This window comes from Marmota monax, unplaced genomic scaffold (genome assembly GCF_021218885.2).
Source record: "Marmota monax isolate L192 unplaced genomic scaffold, Marmota_monax_Labrador192_F-V1.1 WCK01_AAM20220418_F8-fsc00035, whole genome shotgun sequence".
Classification (NCBI taxonomy): domain Eukaryota; kingdom Metazoa; phylum Chordata; class Mammalia; order Rodentia; family Sciuridae; genus Marmota; species Marmota monax.
Genome location: NW_026691961.1, coordinates 5399349 through 5412429, shown reverse-complemented (window position 1 = coordinate 5412429; position 13081 = coordinate 5399349). Strand labels below are relative to the sequence as shown.

General features: G+C 41.1%; 1 protein-coding gene across 2 annotated transcripts in view; it reads right to left on the bottom strand.

Annotated features, from left to right (window-relative positions):
* Nucleotides 1-13081, bottom strand: part of Parn (poly(A)-specific ribonuclease) — a 149401-nt gene that overhangs the window by 92382 nt on the left and 43938 nt on the right. The gene's annotated exons all lie outside the window — the stretch shown is intronic.

The following is a 13081-nucleotide window of genomic DNA, read 5'->3' as shown; positions in this document are numbered from 1 at the left end:
TCTAAGAATGCTCACTAGGCACTGAAAATTTTCAATTCAGATATAGAACTTCTCAGGATAAGCTTGAACCATTATTAAAATGTGGTTCCGCAACAGCATCACCTGGACACTTATTCAAGAGTTACTGACTCAAACTCTGGTCTGAGAACTACTATTTAACATGAAAACTATGTTCAATGCTGTGCTGTTAATTACGATTGGATTCTGCAGACAGCTGCATAATGACTTGTACTGACTTCTCCAAAAAATTTGCCTTAATAGTTTGTTTATATTAAATGATTTTGTCTTAGAAAAGCAAAAAAAAAAAACAATTAAAACAAATAACAAGGACAACCTCAAAATCCAGGAAGCAGTAACACAAGGCTCTACCACTCCCTGAAACCAGGATGTCACACGGTGACAAGCAATTAGATTCTCTGCAAGAGATAATCTGGGGGAAATTATTGCTGACAGCTGTCATTCTCGTTTTGAAGAAGCAAAATAAATAAATAAATAAATAAATAAATAAAACTCAAATGACTCCTAACATCTCATTAGCAAAATTAGAACTTCCTTCTGTGAATTGGCTACGAATTAAGATTTAGCCACCAATGCAGCAGCAATGAAAAGTGGCAAACCAACACATGTAATACAAAGAATCAAATACTTGTGACCCTTGACATAATTCTCCAACCTTCCCAACAAGCTTCAACACACGGAAACCGCACAACACACTAGACTGCTCTAAGGAGTATACTCAGATCAAAAGTTATTCTCTGATGACACAAGAGCTTGCCTTGGACTATGGCTTATCTGAACCATTCCCTAGTTGTCCAGTGAATACAAAAAAGATTGCAAAATAATATCAGAATTAACCCATTTTATGCAGCCATGCTCAAAAAAAAAAACAAAACCATGAATGTGATATTCAGAAATGCATGCAAGAAGTCCTGAAGGTCACTCACAAACACTCTGCATGCAGAATTAAATCTCTGGGAGCTGAAGAGCACTATAGGTTGTTCAAAATGCTGCATTACCAAATCTACACTCTAAATCACTGATTCTATTCAGAAATGAAGGAAAATATTTAATGTCCTCTTGAAGCAGCAGACTTTCCAGTACAGTAACTGAAGGCAGAGGAAGACTATGAATGAAAGAGGTGTGCTGATGGCCACATTAAAAAGTAGTTCACAAGCTGGGCACAGCGACAAGCACCTGTATGTGGTCCCAGCTACGTGGGAGGTTGAGGCAGGAGGATCTGCTTGAGCCCAGGCGTTCAAGGCCAGCCAGGGCAACACAGCAAGGCTCTATCTCTTCAAAAACAAAAACGAGTCCTGCCAAGCACTGGAGAGAATGCCACGCGTGGAAGGGCAAACTGACAAGAGGCCCAACTGCCCAGGGACAAGTGTGAGGAAACCATGCAGATCCACCTGACAGGGCAGGGACAGCTGTCTGAATGATACTGACCACTAGTTTTAATGTCCTTTGAACTCCTCATTTTATATATGTATATATACATACATATACTTTTAAAATATTTTTTTTTAGTTGTCGATGCACCTTTATTTTACTTATTTGGATACAGTGCTGAGAATCAAACCCAGTGCCTCACACATACTAGGCAAGTGCTCTACCACTGAGCCACAACCCCAGCCCTCATTATATATTTTTAAATTACAAATTTACATAACTAGTATAATCTTAATTGGTAAATGAGGAACACTAGCTGGGCTTGGTGGTAAATGGCTGTAGTCCCAGCTACTCAGGAGGCTGAGGCAGGAGGATCACTTGAGATTATGCATTTGAGACCAGCCCAGGCAACACAGCAAAAACAATCTCAAAATAAATGAAATATAAGGCAAATGAGGAACACTGATCTCAAATGAAATAGACACCGAGAATAGTAGGATATACACTAAAATGACAACATTTTTTTTCTTTTTGGCTGAGGAATTGAGTGGACATTTTGTGTTTTAATGTGGAAAATAATTTTTTTAAGTACCAACTTCATGACTAAAATGATAATACTTACCACTGCCTGTTCTGCCTTATGTGACCCTCTGAGGTCTGGAGGACAGGCAGGGAAGCAGGGGTCCCTTTACACGAGGAATACAGTGGCAGGTTTTTCCATGTTCAGTGGCCTGCCCTTGGCCACCAGGATGGGGGACAAGGGGGATGGAATAGGATGCAGACCCCAGCTCCCACCCTAGCCCTATGCAAGTGGGTGCTGCCTTCTCCCTTCTCTTTACTAGGAACTCCCCATACCTCTAGCTTTTAATCTGAACTGTTTTCCAAAGCCTCCAGGTAAAATGATGAGCCCCGAGTCTAGCAGGAGTGGCAGGGACAAGAATGCTCATCTGAATAACCACCCACACTCCTAGGGTGTACAAATGAAGCAAGAGCTCAGGACAAAAGCGAAGATCTCAGAAACATTCTTTTTTTAATGTTCTAAGGACTCATTAAATTACAGCTTCATGTGATGGCACAGAGCCCAGACGGAAGAGAGGAGGCTGCAGTCTGGGAAAGGGATGTGGGTAGAGTGAATTTTCAAGGCAATGGGAACAACAGGTTGTGCAGAGAGCCACGTGGTCACATATTAAAGGACAACCTTGTCCTATCTGCAGTGCAAAAGAGGTGCTGGCTGGGCACTGGGCTTCTCCATCACAACTGCCCCCACACCAGGGTCACCATCGGGAAAACTAGGGAATCAGTGCAGCTAAGGGGTGAGAGAGACTCAGGGGGTCTCTCGACACAGTCTTATTTTATGTATCATGATCACATGATCACAGGTCTGAATAATTCAGAAACACTTCTAATGTCATGACATGTCTTAATAAAGCACAGTACTTCTTCTGGTCTTTCTCCATACCAAAGGCAAGACCCTGAAGTTCCCAATTTCTTTTTTCTTCCTCGTAAAAACAGTATTTCACTCCCCAAGTAAAAACTTGCTTTTGTCATCAGGTATAGTGATGCATGCCTGTGATCCCAGCTCTGTGGGAGTCTGAGGCAGGAGGTTCACAAATTTGAGCCCAGCTTGGGCAACTTAGCAAGACCCTATCTCAAAATCTTTATATAAAAAGAAAAAAGTAAAAAGGACTGGTAAATAGCTCAGTGGCAAAGCACCTGCCTAGAATGCACGAGGCCCTGGATTCAATTCTGAGTGACAGGAAAAAAAGGTTTTTCTTGATTTTATTCATCCACTTTCTACTTCTATCAAGACTATACTCCTGTTTTATCTTAAAAATAAAGAGATCTCCAAGTAAAACTGTGCCCTCTCATACCACTGAAGACTGGTATATAGAAATGCTGAAGGCACTCTAATCCCAACACAATTTGAGCAATGAATCAATATGCTGCTCACCCTAATCCCAAACCTTCCAATAGAGAATAGAAACCTTGCCTGGCTACTGGCTCTACTATACTTGCAAACAGTCTTGGTGTTTCTTCCAGGACACAGCAGTAAAAGTACTTCATAAGAAACTCGTATGCGAGGGCTCATCATTATACATATTTATGTGCTATAAAAAACTAATTTTACCTTCAGGGTAGGAAGCATGCAAACACCTCTTATAAAATAAGCTCATTTATTTTGCTCACTGGAACTCCTGTGCAGAGTAAGGGTAACCACTGGCCAGAAGAGAATCACTGTAGCATCACTTATTTTAATTTCACTCAGGTGGAGGGGATACAATTTTCAACCCAGCCACTTGCTGTTTTGACAAACAGAGCGTTACCCAACATTTGTCCAGAAGCCAGCCTGCATCCTTTCTTAAACAGAATCAGCACTAGGATAAGGGTAGGAAAAAAAAGAAAAGAAAGAAAACTAACAAATAGCTCACTGGAACCGTCTCCATCAAATGAGCCATATCAAATTACATCAAATAAAAATGTTAAATGAAGCAGTATATAAAGGTAGCATCTACAGGGCCTGTAAACCACAAACTGTTAAATATCAGATAGAGGAGACCAGCCCCACACAACCCGATGGTCAAATTCAACACCTTTTAGAATTGCCAATGAAACCAAAGACAGAAGAAAAGGAAATCTTCCAGAAAGATTAATACTGTCTTATAAGAAAGGACATAACCAATGGTAACACTGCCTCTTCCAGAGCCTGTGTGATGTGGCAGAAGAACACAGTCTCAGCAAGGACAGACCTGGGTTATCCCTGACTCTGCCACTCGTGGGGCCCTAGGAAGATGTCTCTGCTTTGAAATGCAGGCAGCATCCCCTCCTTGTGAAGGCTGTGTCAGAAATTACAGTCAGTGCAGGTGACAGATTCTGCGTAGTGGAAGGTGAGCAATGGCTAAGCTACTAAATTTCTTAAGAGTACATCACTAATGCTTGACTGTTACAAATTAAAAGCTAAAGAACCTTGAAAATAACCATGGCCCAACTTCTCCTGGTCAGGACCAATGCAAGGCTAGGAATGCCTAAGAATGCCAACCTCACCATTAATATGCCTACAGTGGGCTGAAAGGTGGCCTCCAAAAACACACACCCATGTTCCAATCCTCTGAACCTATGAACATAGTCTTATTTGGAAGAGGAGTCTTAGTAGATGTTATTAAATTAAATGAACATTAAATACCATCACAAGTGTCCTTTTAAGAGAAACAAAAGAAGACAGGACACACACAGGAGAAGGTGGCAGTGCAACCCCAAGTAGAGGAGCACCGAGGAAAGCCAGCATCCACCAGAAGTGAGAGGGGGCCTTGGGGGTGGGGAGAGCAGCTCTGCTGATAGCTTAATTTGGAGCTCTGGTCTCCAGATTGTGAGAGAATAAACCTATTCTGTTTTAAGCCACTGAGTTTGCAGTAATTTGTTACACTGGCCACAGGACACTACATAACACCCTACTATGGAAAAGGCAAGCTGCTTAAATACATTCAGGGGTAGACTAATTTCTTGCCATCTCAACAAATGACTTTTTTAGTATAATGATAAACAAGGTAAGCCAGAGGGAAATTCATTTTAAAGTAGACAGAACAAATATTGGACTATAAGAGCTCCAGAAAAGGACAGCCCCAGAGTGCCCGCAGGACTAGCTTATCAAATGGAGGATGCTGGGGGTGCCCCGAAGGTTTCTTAGGAAAGCAGTCTTTCGATGAAGTCACAGAAGGTGCTTACCTGGTAAATCTTTCAGCAGTCAAGATAGTGCAAGAGAGGGGCCAGGGTGCACAGCACAGGGGTAAAGTACTCGCTTGGCATGTGTGAGGCCCTGCAGTCGATCCTAGCACCACACACACACAAAAGACTACAAGGCAGAAATGAGATATGGGGTTGTAGACCTGAGGTAAGCAATCCCTTCCCTAAAAAGTCCCAGAACAAGTACCAGAGTCCAGTCTTGAAAACCTGATCTAAGGCACAAGAATTCACTGTCCCAACATTCCCTGAGTTTTTCCCTTTATGAAAATCAGAGTACTAACAACTTCCACGGCAACCAAATCAAGTCTATTCTTAAATATTCTTTTTATCTGAGTAGACTGGGGAATGGGAAGTGACATGAACATGACTGAGGCAAAAGGCAAGGCTTTGGTTCAGGTACGCAAGGATAAAACACACCTGTGTACTAGAGGAAAATGCATTTGGTGAACTAGAGAGAAACTGGCTTCAGGCCTTCTGGACCTAGGGCTACTGTCAGCATCTGTGCTGTGCCACCTAACTCCAAAATTTGCACAATCTGGAAAGGCTCAAAACAGCCTTCATTTTTATTAAAAAGTCCCAAGCTCCTTATGATGAAAAAGTACCTCAGCGGCCCCAGGCCTATGTCCAGTAGCTCACAGTTAGCCATGCTCCCTCCGGCAGGTTCCAGATCCACTTGAGATGAAAGCTGGGGGCGGAGGTCATCAGATTTTAAAAGGCTAGGACAGGAGTCCCCTGTGTTCCTCCTGTGCTAGCAAAGCAATAAACCTCCTTTTTCCTTTTTCTCAAAACTGTGTCCTTGTTGTTGGGTTGGTATCAGGACAAGTACCAAACTTTTGGCAACAAATTTGGCACCCCAGATGGGACCCAAGAGCAGCGCCCACTCCAGCTTTCTTGGGCAGGCCTGGTTTTCCAAGGAACCCCACTTCCATGCTGAGGATTTATGGTGGTAGCGAAATTGTTGAGAGTCAACTGCAGGAGAGTTAGGAGGCGGGTGAGTTTGCCTCAGGTTGAACCAAAGGAGCTGTTCCTGTGAGTAAAGGGAGGGACTGAGGGACCATCCCAGCAGCTGCTGAAACTCCCTTTTGCTTCTGGGAACTCCCGCCTTCTCTCCCCAAATAGTACGGTTGCTCTATCATGGTCCACCTTGAGAAAAAGGAAACTGAACTCAGGAAAGTCATGATAACTTTAGTTATCTGTATGATCCCTGCCCTTTGTGTGCCTTGTCCAGTCACCTGCCGTCTGCCACTGTGGACCTCTGGACTGCTTTGATGCTGAATGTCCTGAGCTGTCATGCTCCACCTGACAGAGAACAAAGACTTTGGGTCACTTCCCACAACTTTGCCCCCTTTCAGCAGGAAGCAGTTTGGAGATGTCATCACCCATTTTTCCACAGAAATGGAATGTAGAAATGGACAGTGGGGAAATGCAACAGTGTCCATTTTATGCTTTGAGTATTATTAACCCTTGCTGTTTGGCCACTACAACTGATTTTTAAATGAACGTGTTTCTTTCTCTTCCTCTCTCCCTGCTCCTTCCCTAATCTCAGGGGAAATAAGACTCCCTTTCTTCCCCATCCTAGGCAAATTTATCTGTCCCTGAGCACACACCCACCACAGGAACGAAGTAATCCAGACTTTGGAGATGGCACCAGAAGATCTCAGAAATCACTATCTACCAAAATTAACAAGTAAGAACACATGGAATGTAGCCTTTGAGTCACCTCTTTAAAAGCCCCCTATTGCCCTTGATGAGCAGAATCACAGCCTTTGGGACAGGAGTCTCCTCTGTTTCTCCTTTGCTAGCAAAGTAATAAACCTTCTTTTTCCTTTATCTCAAAAAGAAGAAAAAAGTGTTACCCCCTTTATTCAAGCATCGTCAATATAAAATTGAAGAGTAATGACTTCCAAGCTCTTGGGAGAGCTGCCAGTAGGCAGAAGGGCCCCACTTCTGTTAATCGGCCCATCCTGCCTGCCCAGCAGGGGTCTGGCATCACCAGGGGTTCCTGGAAGGGCTGCAAACAGCCACCTACTTCCCTGTACAGCCCCCCAACTCACAGGGCCTCACCAACAACAGGCTTAACCTTGTGAGTGCGCCTGGCACACAGGGCAGGTGTCTTCTCATTCACAGCCCAATTCTGCAACAAATTCTTTTAAATTAAAATAAATTAGGGAGCTCAAGATATAGCTCGGCGGTAGAGTGTGTGCTTAGCGTGAGTGAGGCCCTGGGTGCAACCCCCTGCACCAAAAAAAATAAATAACAACAAAAAAGCAAGATAAAAAGACAATTATGAAATATTTTAAGAGAACTTCTAAGCTGCCATTCCTTATAAAAGGCATTTTATTGGCATCATATACTGGCACCACTTGCTCCTGTCCACGTGGAGGGACTGCCCTCTGACGGTACTCCACTAAGTACATACCACCCACCTGGTTTCCCACACTGCCCATAATATAAGGAAAGACTAGATTCACAGCATTTTCCTGAAGTTCACCATGGACTTAACAGATATCTAGAGAATATTTAATCCAACAAAATCAGAATATGCTTTCCTCTGCTGGGCATGGTGGTACATACCTGTAATCCCAGTGGCTTGGGTGTCTGAGGCAGGAGGATTATGAGTTCAAAATCTGCCTCAGCAACTTAATGAGGTCCTGAGCAATTCAACAAGACTGTCTCAAAAAATATATAAAAAGGGCTGGGGATGTGGATCAATGATTAAGTGCCCTTGAGTTCAACTCTCTGTATCAAAAAAAAAAAAAAAAAAAAGAAGAAGAAAAGAAAAGAAAATCCCAATTTGCTGCCAAATTTGACTGCTTTCCAGCAGGCGTTACTTCAGGTATCATGGGGTTCCTCTCCCTCTCCAGCAAGTGCTCTGTATGCACATCCACAACCTCCCACAAACTTCTGCATTGGAGTCATTGGAATAACAGAACTTTTCTGAATGCTCCACATCAAAGCACTCCTGCTTTCATTATACATTAATCTGAACCAATCTTCATCTGAATTTCATAAGCAAACATTCAAGAGCAAGAACAAGCAAAATTAGACAGTTTAAATAAATGTTGTTATTTGTTGCTGCTGAGCTCCAAGTTTATGACCATACTGGTTACAACCTTTTCTTCTATATCATTAAACTAAAAACACATGCCCATGTCACACAGTTTTTTCAGTGCTAACAATCCAGCCAGGGCCTCACACATGCTAGGCAAGTGCCCTACTACTGTGCTACACTCCAGCCCTGAGTACAACTACTTTTTTCAATCCCCTAGAATGTTAGATCCTCTTCTATTTATAATTATTTTTTAACTAACACATAAAAATCGCATACATTTATGATGTACAACATGATGTTCTGAAATATGTTTACACTGTGGAAGAGCTAGAGCAAGCTAATTACACATGCATTATTTCACATACATTTTTCTTGTGGTGAGAACCCTTAAAATCTACTCTTTCAGCAATTTTCAAGTTGACAATACATGGCTATTAATTACAGTCACAGTGATGAACAACAGAACTCTTGACTTACTTGATGAAATTCTATATCCTTTGACCAACATCTTATCTTCCCAGTCCTCCTTGCCCTCTCCTCACCCCCCATATTTTCAGAAAAGAAAACACTGGACATCAACTGAGTTCTAGAATATCAAGTCCTTTCATGTCTCATGCAATCCTGCAGCCTCCATGGAAGGTGAATAGTTTTATCTTTCTTTTACAAAGGAAGAAGCAATTTATCTAAGAGAATGCTGCTTCTGGCTATGTCTCCTCCACAGCAAGAAAGAAGATAAAACAGTGTCATCCCAGAGAGACCGAGACCCCACGTGGACTCCTGCTTCCAGAACAGGTGAAACCCTCTAGAAGAAACTGCAGGCATGCACCTTTTTCTTTAAAATTCCCTCTCTCACAGCAAATAGCCAAAATAAAAAGATGTGCTCATTTCCTTCTTCTTTATAAAAACTGAGGTAGATGGAAAGCAGCCTTCCCAAAAACCTTCATAAAAGATTATCTACAAGGGAGTTCAAAGTGTCTTGTACAGATGACTGTTAATAAAACATAAGGCTAAAGTCGGACTTTGTGCTTTTTGTGGTACAACAAAAAGTAAAAGCAGAGAATATTTTTAACTTTTCAGCCTAAAAGGATTTGACCAAAGGATCTTCTCCAAAGCTGGTTTTCCATGCTTCAATTGAAACTGACCAAGGTTATAAAAGAAGGTTATAAAATCATGTATCCATCAGAGAGTCTGCAATATAAACAAATAAGGCACTCCATGAGCTGGTCATTAGCAGTGGGGAGGACACAGCCATCCTCCAATTCTCACCCTGATGCCAACAAAGCAAGGAGACACATGAGAGGTACCTAGGCCAAGAAAGGACACAATGGCACCATGCAAAATTCCTTGTGGGACATTATTCTAGCAAGTGTGCCTTAGAAAACACTTATATTGGGCTGGGGTAGTGGCTCAGTGGTACAGTGCTTGCCTCACATGTGTGAGGTACTGGGTTCAATCCTCAGCACCACATATAAATAAATGAATAAAATAAAAGGTCCATCAACATCAAAAATATTAAAAGGAAAACGCTTATATTGGACTGGGGCTTACCAACAGCACAAAAAGCCTGGGTACCATTCTCAGTACAAAACAAAACACCGCCTTATGTTACATTTGATGTTCGCATACTGCATACAGCTGTCTTGGGATTTTCTCAATAGTTGACTCAATTCAGCTTCCCCAAAAGGCATAACTGATGCCCTAAGTGCTAATTTTGGAATAATGTAGAGGCAGGCAGAATGGAACGTTCCTGCAGTCCCACATACCTGGGAGGCTGAGGCAGGAGAATCACTTGAGTTTGAGGCCAGTCTGGGCAACACAGTGAGACTTCATGGGGGGCGGGGGATAACACCATACAGGCTGGGAGTGTAGCTTAATAGAGAGCACACGCTCAGCATATGCAAGCCCTAGGTTTAAGTCCCAGCACACCCTCCCCCCAGCTTAAAAAAAAAAAAAATAGCTAGAGTTTATTTCCCCTCATGGTTTACTTTTAACACATAAATCTGATCAGAACAAAACAAAATACATACACAGGCATTTAATAGTCATCTAAATTTATGTTAGGATTATGCATGTTTTGGTATTTTTTCTAATTTTATATTTAGAAAGGCCTGGTGTTGAAACAGATTAACCTTCTGGGAAAAAAATTTGCATTTTTTTCCCTAAAATTATCAGCTTGAGATATGCTGGGGACCAATGCTGAATGTTTTTATAAAGAGGTAATCTTGACAAATGGTAAAAATCCATATTTAATGTCATAAGCTGTACCTGCAAGTAAATAAAATGAGGTCAGCACTAAGTAACTAGAGATATCAAAAGAAGCAACAGCTTTCTCCACTTTCTAAGTGTATTAAGAATGGATCATGGCACTTTACTAAGTTATTCCAAGACAAAATAGTAAAATTGTTTTTCATTTCAAATCCTGCTGGAATTTTTTCCCTTCAAAGATAAAGAAAGTATTCTTTTTTTATAGATAAGAAAAATAAAACTTTAAAAATAATCAAGTTTGGCAGGAACTTTTAGTGCAAAATCACAGGAGGACTCCTGAATCTTATCCTGTATTCAATGATTTTGGATATGTATCTTAAAAAAAAAAAAAAAAAAACTGAATAGAGTTGTCCCACTTTAAAATGAAGTTATATATATATATATATATATATATATATGGCAGAAGGTGTAACTCAGTGGTACAGTGCTTGCTTAATATTTAAGAAGTGCTGGGTTCAGCCCAACCACCCCAAAAAAGATAAAAGTATCTGAAAAGTGAAATAAAAAAATATATTTAGTGTCCAACTCTTCTGAAAAATAGCACTGTACAGTATTAGCAATTAGATTGATCAATCAACATATAAAGTCATAACAAAGCTTCTTATCAACATTCAATCTGCACAATGGTCACATAACTGACAAATCAGATGTTAGCCTGTATCTCACCCAGTTTATATCCATCACCTGACTTATAAGGACTTGAATTTAATGGAACAGCACCCTTGTTGTTTCAAATATTTACAAGTGAGAAAACATTTTCCATTTGAAAAACACTGTAGAACAATAAATTTAACATCACGTACCTAACATGTAAGGAATGGCCATGACCTGAATCACATTTGATGTCACCTGTGGCTTCCACAGTCTACAGCATAAGCTACACTTCCAGAAGTTTACAAAGACAAATACTGCCCCTAAGAGCTCTAAGAAAGCTTTTTAAAAAATCCTTTAAGGAAATGGACAGAGAGCAAGGACTCAGTGGTTAGCACAATCAACTTCCCATATACAAGAGGCACCTAACAACAGGTGTCAGACGCTCCTCCCTGCCTGCTCCCCGACTATATCCTCTAACTCCCACCTTAGAACACTCCCAGTTTTAGTGGATGAGTGGATCCTATGGAAAGGATAGTGTTACAGACTAAATGTTGGTACCCATACCAAAATTCATATGTGGAAGCCCAATCCCCACTTGGAAGTAGATAGAGGTGAAACCACATTGTTACCCAATCTGCTTTGAAAGATGTTGACAATCATACACATTATCTCTCTATGTCTATAGAAAAGAATAACAAAGATTTTTAAAATAATAATCATGGAGCTGAGGCTGTAGCTCAGTGGCAGAGCACTTGCCTAGCATGTGTGAAGCACTGGGTTTGACCCTCAGCACCACATAAAATAAATAAATAAAAGTATTCTGTCCATCTACAAAAATCATAATCATAATCATAAGCCAGGTTTGGTAGTGCATGTCTGAAATCCCAGCTATTTAGAGGGCTGAGGCAGGAGAATTGGGAGTTCAAAGTCAGTTTGGGTACCTCATCTCAAACCGTCCCATCCCCAAAAAAAGAGCAGCAGCAGCTACAGTATGATGAAATTCACTAACTCAGAGTCTGTGGAATCCAGGTGTTTGGAGTTAACATCTGTCTCTGCAGTGTGCCACCGAAGCCCAGCACTATAGTACTAGCATTCTTACAGATATCTTAAGGAACTGGTATTGCTAGTCAGTAAAGCAATGACAGGGCTATAACTACTACATACAGTGTAAGAAAAGGATGTAACCAACCCAACATGGAAATAGTTATTTCTTCCAGTGGTGATGGAGTGGGCTGCCTGCTCTGCCTGGCTCACACAGAATCTAATACCAGCCCTGTTAGAGAGCTGAGGCAAAGACAAAGTTCAGGGGTCTGACACAGAGCCAAGCTGCAGCCTGCCTGAGGAGCACATCTGTAACTTCAGTCTCAGCTTTGCCAATCGAGCACAAACTACACCTTCAAGTAATAACCTTGAGATTTTTCTAAATGCTCCAAATATAAGACTTCTCCCTAAATCACAATGACTTCTTTTTTGTTTTATATTTTTACTCTTCAGTTGTAGTTGGATACAATACCTTTATTTTATTTATTTATTTATTTTGTTTTATGTGGTGCTGAGAATCAAACCAGGGCCTTGCGTGTGCTAGGCAAACACTCTACCACTGCGCCACAACCCCAGTCCCACAATAACTTCTTACAACAATGAAGATGTATGAGCAAGCCTTTACTTCTCTGGGCCCACTCAGATGAGGAATCAGGATGCAGTGACAATCAAAACTTCACTAATTACCCCTAAAGTCATTTGCCTAACTAATATCATCTTAGAAAGAATATTATATGAGTGGATAATAATGCAAGCATAAATAATAATCCCACATGCAAAATTTGCTAAGGGTTAGGACCAACTGTATACATGTGTCCCTGATAGAAAATTTAAATGCCAAAATCCACATGTTCTTTTTCTTGAAAGAGACATACTACCTTTGGCAAGGTTTCCAATATTTTTTCCTTTTCTCTTTTTGTTTTAGCCAATATATTTAACTAATTGTTTCCCAAAAGGTCAACTTCTGTTTTCTAGAAACATATGTTACTTGAGATGAGAAAT